Below are 14,168 nucleotides of genomic sequence, written 5' to 3'. Positions count from 1 at the left end.
CTTTTAGCTATTTGCCATCCATATGTTTCATTCTTTCATGACTTCATCTACTCCTTTCCCCACAACATATTTTTGTGTTTTATTTGTACCTTCCACTCCCATAGTATTTGATTCTTCTATTATTTTTGGTTAAAAAAATGGATATCAGCCTTTTTTTCATAGTATCATTAAGTTTTGTCTTTCAAGCTTTCTAAACATACACAACACTGAATAGTTTTGTCTCCTTAAAGGGACACCATGAAACTTTTTGGCCACTAGGGGGTGCTAGACACGTATTTTTCACTTCTAGCGTCCCTAGAGCCCACAAGCGCCGCAGCACTGTCGCAAAGGAAAGGAACTGGCCAACCTTAAAACTAAACTAAAAACTAAACATTTAAAATGCTAAACGATCAACATTTTGAGACAACAGGGAGAAACGCAGTCATGTTACAACTTTCTGATGAGGAACTCGTCGTGGCAGAAGCCATTTCTCAATCTGAAGGTTGCAGCCTCCGGATGTCGTATTTCTAAGCTGTATACGTCATCAAGACTGTCTTATTTCACAATATTAACAATTACAAAGTTGACTATTATACTTAGTTAATTGTAAATTGTTGCAGTATGCTTATGACTTGCGAATGTAATGCTCAGTTTACCTTAATAACCCAGGCTTGATGACGTATGCAGCCTGCATATTTGACCTCCGGAGGCTGCAGCCTTCCAATTCAGAAACGACCAGACGTATTTCCTTGCCTTTTTCCAAACAAATATTGTTGCATCGTCTCTCTCTCCCTCGCCACCAGGATTTTCCGCAATGGCGCTCGTTATTCCTCTTTTTTGTGTGAAAATCGCTCCAAATCCAAGTAAACCGATGCGTTTAGGTCTGCCGCTTTGTAATACGTCACGCGAGTGACAGCGGAACGCAGCAAATGAGGAAGAGAGAAGAGAGAAACGCTCGGATCTGATTGGTGAATGAATAGGGTTTGGTTTTACACTGTGAGCAAGTTTGAGTGCTATAGCATCCTGGATTGTAATGTAAATATCATAGACACAGTAAAAGAAAGGTAAATACGTGAACACAGCATCTGAATACAGGGAACTATATGCAATATAATCGCCGTAATTTATAAAGAACATCGCATTTATGTATGAATCAACAGTTTATATAAAAAATTGCCTTAAAGGGGAATCGAACCCGGGTCGCCCGTGTCATAGGTCCGTGACACTAAAGACTGTGCCACAGAGTCACACAATAGAAGTTGCTCTCTACACTCCTTAAGTAGCCTCCAGCAAAATTCACGTTAAAAACAAATTGTGTGGAGGAAGTGACGTATGCCGTAAAGCAGTCGAATTTTGTAGTTTTTTTTTTGTGCTCTGGTTACTACCAGAAACCCTACGTTTTAAAATACGAGTAAAAGTGATACAGACCCCGTCAGGCTATGGTAGACATGTCATTCAACCTATTTAAAGTCCATGTACTATCACAAGGGTCTTGAAAATTTATTATGAAGATTGAAAAATTACATGGTGTCACTTTAATGAAGACTATATCATAACGAGTGATTTCATATATGCACGTTTGGAATATTTTGATTGCTGCACTAGCTAACAAGACATGACGGGCTAACTAGAAAGAACTGCTTAAAAGATATTTACTGCTTACACAAACGTGCAGTTCAGTTGTTTTTATATATTAATATTAAACAATCAACAGTTTAACTTTTGTATTTTTATCCTGATGCAACATTTATCTGTAAAATATGACCGTATTCAGTACTCTGATTTGCTGATGTGATGCTCAACTTAATCACTTAAAGACACTAAAGCGAAACCACTAATGTTTTGCCAGCATGTGATGATGTGAGGTGCTTCAGAATTACTTGATACAGACGTGAAGAGACTCTCTCTTCATGGGCATAAGTTGCACATTCATAAACATTCTTGCCTTTCACTTCAACGATGGAAACGTAACGTTTGTGCTTTTTATACTTTGTGCTTGCGTCCGCTACCTTTGTTTTGAGCTTGTTGTACTTTCCATCGCTCTGTTGTCGCGGGTTTGTGCGACTCGGATCACAGATGGACTGCAGCGCATGTGAGTGCCTTGGATAGGGTGATGCATGCTTTCACGGCAGTTTCCAAAAGTTTCCAACCACGCCAGAAAAGATCGCTAGATTTGTCCTAGTCGTTTTAAATAAAGTCGCTAAAGGGGTCTAAAAAGTTTCTTAATATAGCGACCAAGTTGACAAGACTGCACAGACTTTTTTTACACTGTAAAAGACTTTCTGCTCTGACTGACTGTTCGTGCTTGTATATGAACTCTGCTGCCTCTGGTTGGCTAACGATGGAAATTAAGCCAATCACAATCAGCTATGTGGTTGTCCCACCCCCTCTAAGACACACACACACCCATCATCGTCAGATATGTGTCTCCCACCCCTAAACACACGCAGAGAAAAACTACATTGCCTTTCTGGGTAAAAGAGCCTACTCGGGTATATATTATATATATTAGGATACCAGCGCTGGGGTGGCATATGGGGTGGCAATGCTTTTATTTAGGGTGGCAACTGCCACCCCGTGCCACCCCGGTAGATCCGCCCCTGCTCGTCACTATCAGCTATGAACAATTCACCAGCATAACAAAACAGCGTGTAACGCAGTGCTTCCCAATCCTGGTCCTCGAGCACCCCCTCCCAAAAACTTATATAAAACACCTGATTCAAGTTATCAGCCTCCTTCCAAAATGTTAAACATGTCTCCCTAACAAGCTGATGAGTTAAATAAGGAGACATCTGAAACTTTTTGGGAGGGGGTGCTCGAGGACCAGGATTAAGAAGCACTGGTGTAACGCACTCCTTTATGATTTTATCATAAACAAAAAAATACACGTGTGGTTTCTCGAGAGAGAAATCACGGATAAGCAAACTAAAGATGCTACAAAAAACCTACCAAGTGCAAGACTTTAAATGTCATGTCTTTATGGCATGTGTGTGAAATTCACAAAACTATTGGCAGCGTGAATTAACCAAAATCAAATAATCCCAAACAAGTCCCGGATGTGTTCTCTGTATTTTTTCCATAATATGTGTGTGTGAAAAGTGCTGCAGAGATTAACCATTCATTGAAAGCAAGTTGTCCATTGAACCTTAAATGTCCTTGTCAGTATTGGGAAAGCGGTCCTGAAACAAATATCCTCGTCGTAAGAGATGTACGGCATACTGTCTCGACTAAACATATGAAGTCCTTCTTTAGGATCTCTGACTGCCGCACTCTGATGTTGTTCACCTGGCGTGTAACACGACAACCCAAATTGTCTTCATTATCCCAGGCACCTGCACAGAAACATTGAGAACACAAGCACCAGGGAAGCAGTGAGTGTGCGTCTTGCCTACACCTGATGTAGCGTGTACATGCCGGGCGATGGAGGTTCAGCGCAAAAAAGCAGGCGTGTTCCGGTGCAAACCATCTCTTATGCTATTTTGCAGTTTCAAAAAACAATTGCGCTACTAACCAAAAAAAAACTAGTCTAAAGTCAGTGGCGCGTTGCGCGTAGTTCATTATGCTAATTTAAGGGCGCATGCTTGACCATAATGTATAGCATGCACAACGCGCATTGCTTATCTAATCTACACAGATGCAAGAGTTATTTTTGCAAATCATAAATTGTTACAATAAAAAATATTAACACATGAGATAAGGGAAATCATAGTGGTGAGCATTGTGGTGATAGTTTTTATGTATTGTGTGGCTGCGTTAAAAAATTGTCATGCAAATAACGATTAAAATATTTTCATAAGTTTGTTGAGTGGCTGTATTACGTTTATTTTATGTAAATAATAATTAAAATGTTTTCATAAGAAACCTTAATGTATATGAACTTGATTTGTAAGTGTACTTTGGGGTTGGACCTTGCTTGCGTTTCCGATTTCAAAGCCCCCAAACACTTTCAGCAGTGAGGGTGGACGCAGCGATGTCCTTTGCTGGCGTCAGGTCATGTGTAGAGGCAGATCCACCTCCCGTTACACGGCGTGCCCGATTTATGCTGGCAAGCTTGGGATTCCCCCGTCTCCTGACATCATTGTAGCGCTTGGCGCAACGATGGGGAAGCCAGCTGATGAGACAATTGTGGTTATATTTCCTCTCACGCCTGGTTAACCGACGCTGATTTGGGCGGGTTTCTCCCATCCTCATACAAAACAACTTCTCTGTCTTTGACTGCTCTTACAAGAACGTGGGTCTCCTCGGCTGTGAACCGCTCCTGGCGTGCGCCTGGTAAAACCATCATAATAATAGCAACCCGCCATGTAACTTGCGCCCTTGCGTTTAAAGGGAATGTTGGATAGCGTTCTGATTGGTTTATTTGACGTTACGCCCAAACCACACCTATGAATAATGAACCTACTTCAGACCAACCCCTTATTGATTTGCGTCTGGCGCATGTGTTATTTCTTCCGCCGTGAAAATAGCAATAACGCCCAAGATCCACCCACAAAGTCACTTGCGCTTTGCGCTTCGCACTTGCGTTTCAGATCGTTAAAATAGGGCCCTTCATCAGACAAAAATCATATTATTCACACTCACTAAATGTGTTTAAAATGACAATTTATCTCAGACAAGATATTTGCAAAAGCTTTTCTAACAAACGGGACAGAACAATTAACCATAATATTATGTTGATCATTTAAACATCAAACAAACACTCATAATGAAATTAAACTACCAAAATTACTAAGTTATTGAACTCAATTATATAATCATCAATAATCATCCTCATATTTTTTCTAAAATTTAAATTACCTCAGAATACTTCCAACTGCTGTTCAGAAAAGCAATGGCCATCTGCCTATATTAAGTTCATTGTTTATATAGCAACAAAAACACAATACTGAACAAGTGAAAGGTATTTACATTGATTTCAAGTACCATATTTTTGTCATAGCATAAAAAACTAACTTAGACAAGAAATGACATTTCTGTCCTCAACGTTAACATTACCTCTAGTCGGTCAGACTATACATAACAACAAGCTGACACGTATTGTTTTACAGAAACATTTTAGAACAACAAAAATTTATGGAAATTATAATCTCTATTAAATAATACACAAACATTTTAGCAAAAATGCCTCAAATCTGAATAGCGCTGCTAATGCTAATTGCTGTGCTGTAGTAGACGGAGTGCCTTATACTAACTTTTAAGAGTCACAGACTTTTAATATAAGATTTTTGTCGAAAACTTACCTGAACCACGTACGTCTGCGAAGTCAGCTCCCGCACTTTTTTCCTTGTTCATGGCAAGACGAGACTGGAGTGGCTTCTCTGGGTTAAAGAATATATCGCCATCTGTTGGTTTGGAATGCTCATGACAATGCTTCATACCGGGGTTTTGCGTGTTCGAGTTGTTTGTTTTTTTTTACGAAGGAGGGGATCACAAAACATGATACGTGTAAAACAAGCCAATAATCCCTTATTTTTCCTCACTTTCCCGAGTTGCCTTTTCTCTAACTTACTTGAGTATTAACGGCGGCTGGCAACCAGCGTATGTACATTACTGCTGCTTCGGAATAATGGAACTTAGCAGCTGTGTGTCATTAAAAGCAAAGAAAGCGCTGCTATTTTATTTATTTTACTTGTATATTATATTAAAACATTTACATTTACTTAACGGATTCCATTTTTCTTCACTTATTATCATTTACTTAGTTCTTGTACATACTTGATACACCCATGATGTCGCCTTTGCTCTGGTGGGTTGCAAAGGGAGGAATAACTGGGCACGCACCATCAGAGAGAAGCGCGGCATCGGCCGGTACAGTTGTCCGACTCAAAGCTGACGTAACAGACAAGCTTGATGAGCGGGAGACCGGGAACGGTTGAACGGTAGGCAGCGTTTTTCGGTTTATTTTGCAAGCGTTTTGTTTGTTTTGGTAGAGCAAGGGGGTCGGTCCGTCGGCTGGTCGGCACTTTTGCTTTTCTTATTTCTTTCAAATGATTGCAATATGCCGGAATTTATAGGAAATATTGAGAGTGATATGGAGGAGGAATCTCAGGATCTAAGTGGGCGCATAGGGGCAAGAAAGAGAAGGGGAAGTGGCAATGGTGGTGGCAAAAGCCCAGAAAGTAAAGGTAGAAGAATTGAGGAAGATGAGTTTAAAGTGGTGATGAAATTTAATGAGGATATTTCTAAACTTGATATAGCCAATCCAATGCGTCTAACTAAGTTGATTAGAGAAGCTATTGGAGAAGTGGAATCAGCAAGGTATATCAGTAACAATAAGGTCATAGTGTTTTGCAAGTCTAACCAGCAAAAACAGAAGGCTTTACGTTTCAGTAAATTAGGGAAGGATAATGTGGAATGTGTGGAAGTGGGGGTAAGAGATGGAATAAAGGGAGTCATTTCTGGTGTCCCCATGGATATTTCTGAAGAGGTAATGAAAAGTTGCATGAAAGGAGGGAAAATAGTAAAGGCAACTCGGTTTCCCAGCTAGAAATAAAAAGTTCTAAGAACGTTCCCTGAAAGTTCCCGAATGTTCCCAAAAACATTCTGCCAACGTTAAAAGCGGCCAGTTTTTTTTAAGTTCTAGGAACGTTTCTGTTGTCTGAACGTTAGAGTAATGTTACATTTTACCATTTTTAAACGTTATGACAATGTCATGTTTTAATGTTCACACAATTCAATTCAATTCAATTCAATTTTATTTATATAGCGCTTTTCACAATACTCAATTGTTTCAAAGCAGCTTTACATTAATAAAAGCAGTAAAAGCACAGAAAAACGACAGATAGCATAACATAATACACAATAGCATAAGCAGTCAAATTTGCTGCGGCTATGACGAGACATTATGAGCGAGCATATTACTAATGTAACGTCGAGAAGAAGAAGCTAAGTTAAGCCCAAGCAGGCTACCTCCCCGGGGTAAAAAAACCCATAGGAGAAAAAAAAACAAAAACCCCGGGTTGTTTAGCCGAGGAAATAAAAATAAAAGTCCTAGGAGGGAAAAACCCTTGGGAGATATACATGTATATACACACATATTAACGGATAAGGAGCTTAAGCGGAGATTAAGCGGAGATTAAGCAGAGATTAAGCAGAGATTAAGCAGAGATTAAGCGGATATTAAGCGGATATTAAGCGGGTCCTGCCGGTGGTCGTTGGTCAGGCATCAGCTGGGCATCACATTGAAGGACGACCAGTAGATCAGAGGTGTGCCGACTTTCACATCTACCGGAACTGGGTCTGTTTGTCCCATTGTCCTCAGGGTCAATGGGACCCAGGGACGAGACAGGGAGAGAAAAACAAAATCATATTAGCGTAGGGGCCGTTCACATGTAATGCAAGTGTCACACAGTGATGTGGTTGAATCAGCTTAGTTTCAGACAGACTAACTATTGCGGCATAATTATATTATCCACAGTTGAGGATTTTGCAAATTGGGGGCCCATTGCGACGGTATATATGGTAACTAAGGGTTACCTTCCGATTTTTAAGAGAAAATGAAACCTGTCGACCCGTTTGACTAAGGCCTGTAACCCCACTGTCGTCGTTAATGCAGGTTCAGTGGCAAACGGGTCTATATTGCATACTATTTACAAGATCACGAAAAAACGCCAACATCGCAACCTGACCATACGTGTCAACCCGTTTGACTAAGGCTGGAGGCCCCACTGTCGTCGTTAATGCAGGTTTAGTGGCAAACGGGTCTGTATGGCATACTATTCACAAGACACAAGAAAGTGCCAAAATCGCAACCCGACCATACGTGCCAACCCGTTTGACTAAGGCCGGAAGCCCCACTGTCGTCGTTAATGCAGGTTCAGTGGCAAACGGGTCTGTATGGCATACTATTCGCAATAGAAAGAAAGCGCCAAAATCACAACCCAACCATACGTGCCAACCCGTTTGACTAAGGCCAAAAGCCCCACTGTCGTCGTTAATGCAGGTTCAGTGGCAAACGGGTCTGTATGGCATACTATTTGCAATACAAAGAAAGCGCCAAAATCACAACCCACCCATACGTGCCAACCCGTTTGACTAAGGCTGGAGGCCCCACTGTCGTCGTTAATGCAGGTTCAGTGGCAAACGGGTTTGTATGGCATACTATTCACAAGAACACGAAAGTTTCAAAATCGCAATCCGACTATAGGTTAAGATAAGATTTTTATTTATTTATTTGGTTGATCTGTGTTATGACCGCGAGTGCTTTGTTCCGTACAGATAACTATTTCGAGTTAAGTACTTTTACTAGACAAATTATGCGAATGCTTTGTTGAAGAGAAAAGTTTTTAGTCTAGATTTAAAATTATCGACTGTGTCTGATTCTCGGACATCGGTTGGTAAATCATTCCAGAGCTTAGGGGCTAAGTAGGAAAATGACCTTCCACTTTTAGACACTTTTGATAGTCTAGGGATAATCAAGAGACCATAATTTTGCGACCGTAGTGTGCGTGATGGATTGTATTCTGATAGTAATTCTCTAAGATATGAGGGTGCTAGGCCATTTAAAGCTTTGTAGGTGATTAGTGATATTTTAAATTGTATGCGATATTTAACTGGTAGCCAGTGTAAAGATGCCAGAATTGGGCTTATGTGGTCATACTTTTTAGATCGAGTAAGTACCCTTGCGGAAGCGTTTTGAACTAGCTGAAGCTTGTTTACTTGATTTGCATGGCATCCCCCGAGTAGCGAGTTACAATAGTCTATTCTAGAGGTCATAAAAGCATGGATAAGCTTCTCTGCGTCAGATGTAGACAGTATATGGCGTATTTTCGAGATATTTCTAAGATGGAAGAATGCTGTGCGGCAGACGTTGGCGATATGACTATCGAAGGATAAGTTGCTGTCGAACATCACACCTAAGTTCCTAACCGTGGAAGATGGCACCACAGTGCAGCCATCTATGTGCAACTTGTAATCTGACATATTATGTTTGTAGCGATTCGGTTCAATAATAAGTATCTCTGTCTTATTGGAGTTCAGCTTAAGAAAGTTATGTGCAATCCAGTCACTAACATCGCTAAGGCAGTCTGTTAGCTTAGAAAACGTGTGTGTTTCGCTGGGATGTGAGGAGATGTAAAGCTGGGTATCATCCGCATAGCAGTGAAAACTTATGTTATGTTTCCTGATAATGTCTCCTAGAGGTAACAAGTATAACGAGAACAGGATAGGACCTAAAACCGATCCCTGCGGTACACCGTATTTAACCAGGGAGTGATATGACTCTTCCTCGTTTACATAAACAAAGTGATAGCGATTGGTTAGATACGACCTAAACCAGGCTAGCGCCTGACCACTGATACAATGTTTTAAACAACAGCTGTTTATTATATTGACTTGTTTAATTGTTATGTAAATGATAGAGAAACATTGCATTTTATTATTTTATAAAACATTATTTCTGAATGTTCAGTAAATATATTGCTGTAGAAAACTCAATTCACTTACTAGGTTTAGATGTTGATGTTTGTTTCATTTTAAGTCACCCTTATTGTGATTAGTGTTTGTTTTAGTTGGTCTCTTGACACTTGACTTTTTGCTTGCTAGTTTTTTCCTGGTTGTGTTAACTTTGTGTTAATGCACCACATTTGTTATGAACATGCCGAGTTAATAGTGTTATTCTGCTGTTGTTGGTACATAATGGTAAAGATCATCACCTAATTCATTTACTAATCAAAACTTTATTTTCTGTCAAAAATGTAAATGAGATCTAGCACTTTCACAGCAGTTTGTCATTAAGGAGTTTTAGAAACTTTGGACAAAAATATCTGCTGTATAATTGGGATGCACAAACATCAAGAATCAGACTATAAATCTCAATCATGGTGACAATTAAATGATCAACTTCATGCTGCAATGCATGCTGGGTATTAACAAATTACAAACCTCATTCAGGACTCCCAGCATGCACTGCAGCATGGATAAATAAGGATTTTTTTAACAATTTTAATTGTCACCATGGTTGAGATTCATAGTCTGATTCTTGATGTTTGGGCATCCCAACTATACAGCGGATATTTTTTGTCCAAAGTTTCTAAAACTCCTTAATGACAAACTGCTGTGAAAGAGCTGGATCTAATACACACTACCGGCAGAAAACAAACCTTTGACTAGTAAATGAATTAGGTGATGATCCCCACCATCATGCACCAACAACCACAGAAACACACTAACAACTTTTCATAACAAATGTGGTGCATCAACACAAAGTTAACATAACCAGGAAAAAACCAGCAGGCAAAAAGTCAAGTGTCAAGAGACCAACCAAAACAAACACAAATCACAACAAGGGTGACTTAAAATGAAACAAAACATCAACATCTAAACCTAGTAAGTGAATTGAGTTTTCTACAGCAATATATTTACTGAACATTCAGAAATAATGTTTTATAAAATAATAAAATGCAATGTTTCTCTATCATTTACATAACAATTAAACAAGTCAATATAATAAACAGCTGTTGTTTTAAACACTGTGTGAACATCAAAACATGACATTGTCATAACGTCCAAAAATGGCAAAATGCAACATTACTCTAACGTTCAGACAACAGAAACGTTCCTAGAACTTAAAAAAAACTGGCCGCTTTTAACGTTGGCAGAATGTTTTTGGGAACATTGGGAACTTTCAGGGAACGTTCTTAGAACTTTTTATTTCTAGCTGGGTTTACACTACCAAGGAAGGGAAGAAGGTTCCAAGTACAACAGTCATGTTGATTTTTAATGAACTGCAGCTTCCTAAACAGGTAATGATTGGATAAGTTTGCTACCCAGTCAGGTTATATGTGCCAGCACCTCTGAGGTGCTTTAAGTGCCAGAGGTTGGGGCACGTTGCGGCAGTTTGTAAAGGGGCAAGGAGATGTTGTAGATGCGGAGGAGATCATGACTATGGCCAGTGTGGGGAGGGAGTGCAGCCTAGATGTTGCAATTGTGGTGAAGCTCATAGTGCAGCATTTCAGGGTTGTGTTAAAAAGCAGGAGGAACAGGAGATACAAAAATACAGGGTAGTTAACCATGTGTCTTATGCAGAGGCTGTTAAATGGGTCAAAGTAAAGGATTCTGCAACCAAACAATGGGCAGGTCTGGAAGAGGATTTATTGCAGGGTGGAGGACAGGGTAGGAATGACCCCCTAGTAAGAGTGGATAGGCCTACAATGCAGGTGGACAAGATAGATTTTCTAGCTTTTATAATTAAATTCATTAATTGCTCTGCCCAAGTAAATACTCGTACAGATCGTATTAAGATAATAATACAAGCTGCAAAGGCACATTTAGATATGACTAATATACCTGTGGATGAGGTGATGAAAAAGCTAGCAGAAGGAAGTGGTGAACCATCACAGCCTGAAGGATGGCAGGAATCCCATTAACTATATTACAGTGGAATTAGGGTTGTTGCGGTGACAGAATTTTCCCACCAGTTAATCAGCGCGTGACAAACCCGGTTATATCGGTTTCACCGGGTCAGAGGGGCTTATAAATGCACATACAGACGTGCGCATTTTACTTTTACTTTTGAATGAGATGCAACTGTTGTTTAAATCCAGCGCTTGCGTACGCTGCGTTAAATCGCGTATGAATTTGCGTGCAAATGCGAGTGCAACAGCTGGTTTAATGCTTCAGTCAATTTGCGCAGGTACTTCTGACAGAAACCCGCCAGTCCCAAGCATAGCAACCGGCTATTCCTCAAAGTGCTGCTTGAATGATGGGTTTATTATTATTCTTAATGAAAAACACAACAACAAAACAATCTCGCATATATTAAACATCATATGTATATTATAACAAAAACGAGTAAGCACGCGGCTTCTGCCATCGTCTGGTCGGTCAGCTCGCCTTGCACACTGACAGAAATAAATGAAATCTGACACCTGCTGCTCTGTGAAGTGACGCGCGTTCAGCTCCGCTGAAATCAGGCAGCAGATACATTCGGTTGTTAGTGTTTGCTCTCTCTAACGAAACTAAATGATTTAATTACAAGAAAATATCAAAACGACGGTGAAAGACGGTGTCGCGGTGGGCAAGTGATCTAACCGGTGAGAGGCTGAAGCACCGGTAATCACCGTTTCACCGAATATTGCAACAAGCCTACATCCAATCTCATCACATTGATTGGACCCCAGGTTGGCTGACTCCTGGCTCCAATTAGCTCTTGGAGAAGTCATTAGCCTAGGGTTTCACATACTTTTTCCACCCTGCACTATGAATGTTTACATGTTGTGTTCAATAAAAACATGAAATGGTTAATTGTTTGTGCGGTATTAGTTTAAGCAGACTGTGTTTCTCTATTGTTGTGACTTGGATGAAGATCAGAGCACATTTTGTGACCAATTTATGAAGAAATCCCAGTAAGCCCAAAGGGTTCACATACTTTTTATTTCAACTGTATATATATATATATATATATATATATATATATATATATATATATATATATATATATATATAAAACGAGAGAGAGAAAGATAATGACAATACATATAATACTGGTAGAGAGAATAGCAAAATCCTTAATTTCATGGAGGCGTAATTTAAGATCATTTGCCATGAATTCTATAACAACCTAATCAGACATTATCAAAGAAAACTTGTATGCTGTTATAATTGCAAATGGATGTACACTGTCAAAAATAAAGGTACAAAAGCTGTCACTGGGGCGTACCATTTGAAAAAGGTCCTAATATGTACCATTTAGGTACAAATACGTATCTTTGAACTACGAATGTGTACCTTTGAAGTACTAATACGCACAATTTGGGAAAAAAGTGTACCTTTTTGAAAGGATACTGTCCCAGTGAAAACTTGCGTACCTTTATTTCTGAGAGTGTAGCAAAGAGTATTAAATGAAGAGGGTTCCAATAATTGTGGTCAACTGAGAAAAACATTTTCTTATGATGTGATCCCCCTTGCCTTTCAAATGTTTACCATCAATGAAACTGGCTTTTTGTGAATGAATTAAATAAAAGATAAAAAGGAGAAACAATAAAGATTATTTTGCCAAGTTTCTTTGCTCATATTTACCAAGGGTGCCAATATCTTTGTCCACAACTGTATCTAAATGAAGAGCATTACTTATTAAAATGGATAAATCTAGTCTTTTTTTTTTTATTTAGCAAGCAGAACACAGTTAGCCATGTTCATCTGTGCACAGCGTTTTAAAAGATTTCACAGCCCAATTTTTCTGCATGTATGTGTAAATAAATACACAATAAATAAGTTGTATGTTTGCATTGTCTTGTGCCGAGGTCTAATGTTGATAGAAGTGTCTTGATCAGTGGCGGAGTGGCAATCGGGAGAGTCAGGGGTTTTCCCGGTGGGCCGGTAGTGTTTTAAGGCCGCGAGGGCCGGTCTGATAATAGTCGTGCTTTCAGTCTTTAGTCATGCACTCCGGCCACACTAAAAACGATTTATCATATATTTAATATGCTTCAGCGCTCAAAATGTATCTGGCCGCACAGCTCTCTCTATCAAGCCCGTCTCCCCTGGAGTTCTATCAGCCAATCAAAAAAAAGGAAAGAGGCTACACAATAGCCAATCAGAAAATAGCACTGTTGTATCTGGGTAACATTTAACGCAACAACCAATAAAAAAGCATAGCCTTGCACACCCATAGTGGAATGGAGCTCCGAGCATCACTTTGAGCAGCACAGAGTAAGTCTGATCTTCTATTTTAATGTTACAAAAAATGCACAACTTTGACACAAACAATGACAACTTGACTGCTGTTAGAGAATGTTTCCCAGATAATCAGCATCAGTTTTTCACGAGTGTATGTAACTTAGCCAACAGTTTACAGCCTGTTCACTGACAACACCTGCTCAGAACATGTAAGTTAGTCTAAGCCTCGTTATATTTTCGGTATCACACGATGACTGACATTTTGTCACATAAAACATCTCTCTCCAAACACGCTTAATAATTTTATAAGCAACTGCTTTGCAACCATAGTAAGCTTAAGCTTACCTAAAACTAGGGAACTGTTGTTGACTTTAAGATCTTTTAAATAATAATTATTACACTTGGTATTTCATGTTATTCTGCAGTCATTTTATTGTAATTTTAGATTTCAGCATTTGCTTATTTACAGGGAACCATTTTCTTTTTTCTTTTCTTTTTTGACCACGGAGGGCTGGTGGTCTATGGAATTTCCCGGTAGATTTTTGGGTCCCACTCCGCCCCTGGTCTTGATGTTC

This window comes from Misgurnus anguillicaudatus, chromosome 7 (assembly GCF_027580225.2).
Source record: "Misgurnus anguillicaudatus chromosome 7, ASM2758022v2, whole genome shotgun sequence".
In the NCBI taxonomy this organism is placed as follows: Eukaryota; Metazoa; Chordata; class Actinopteri; order Cypriniformes; family Cobitidae; genus Misgurnus; species Misgurnus anguillicaudatus.
This window is presented reverse-complemented; position numbering follows the sequence as displayed.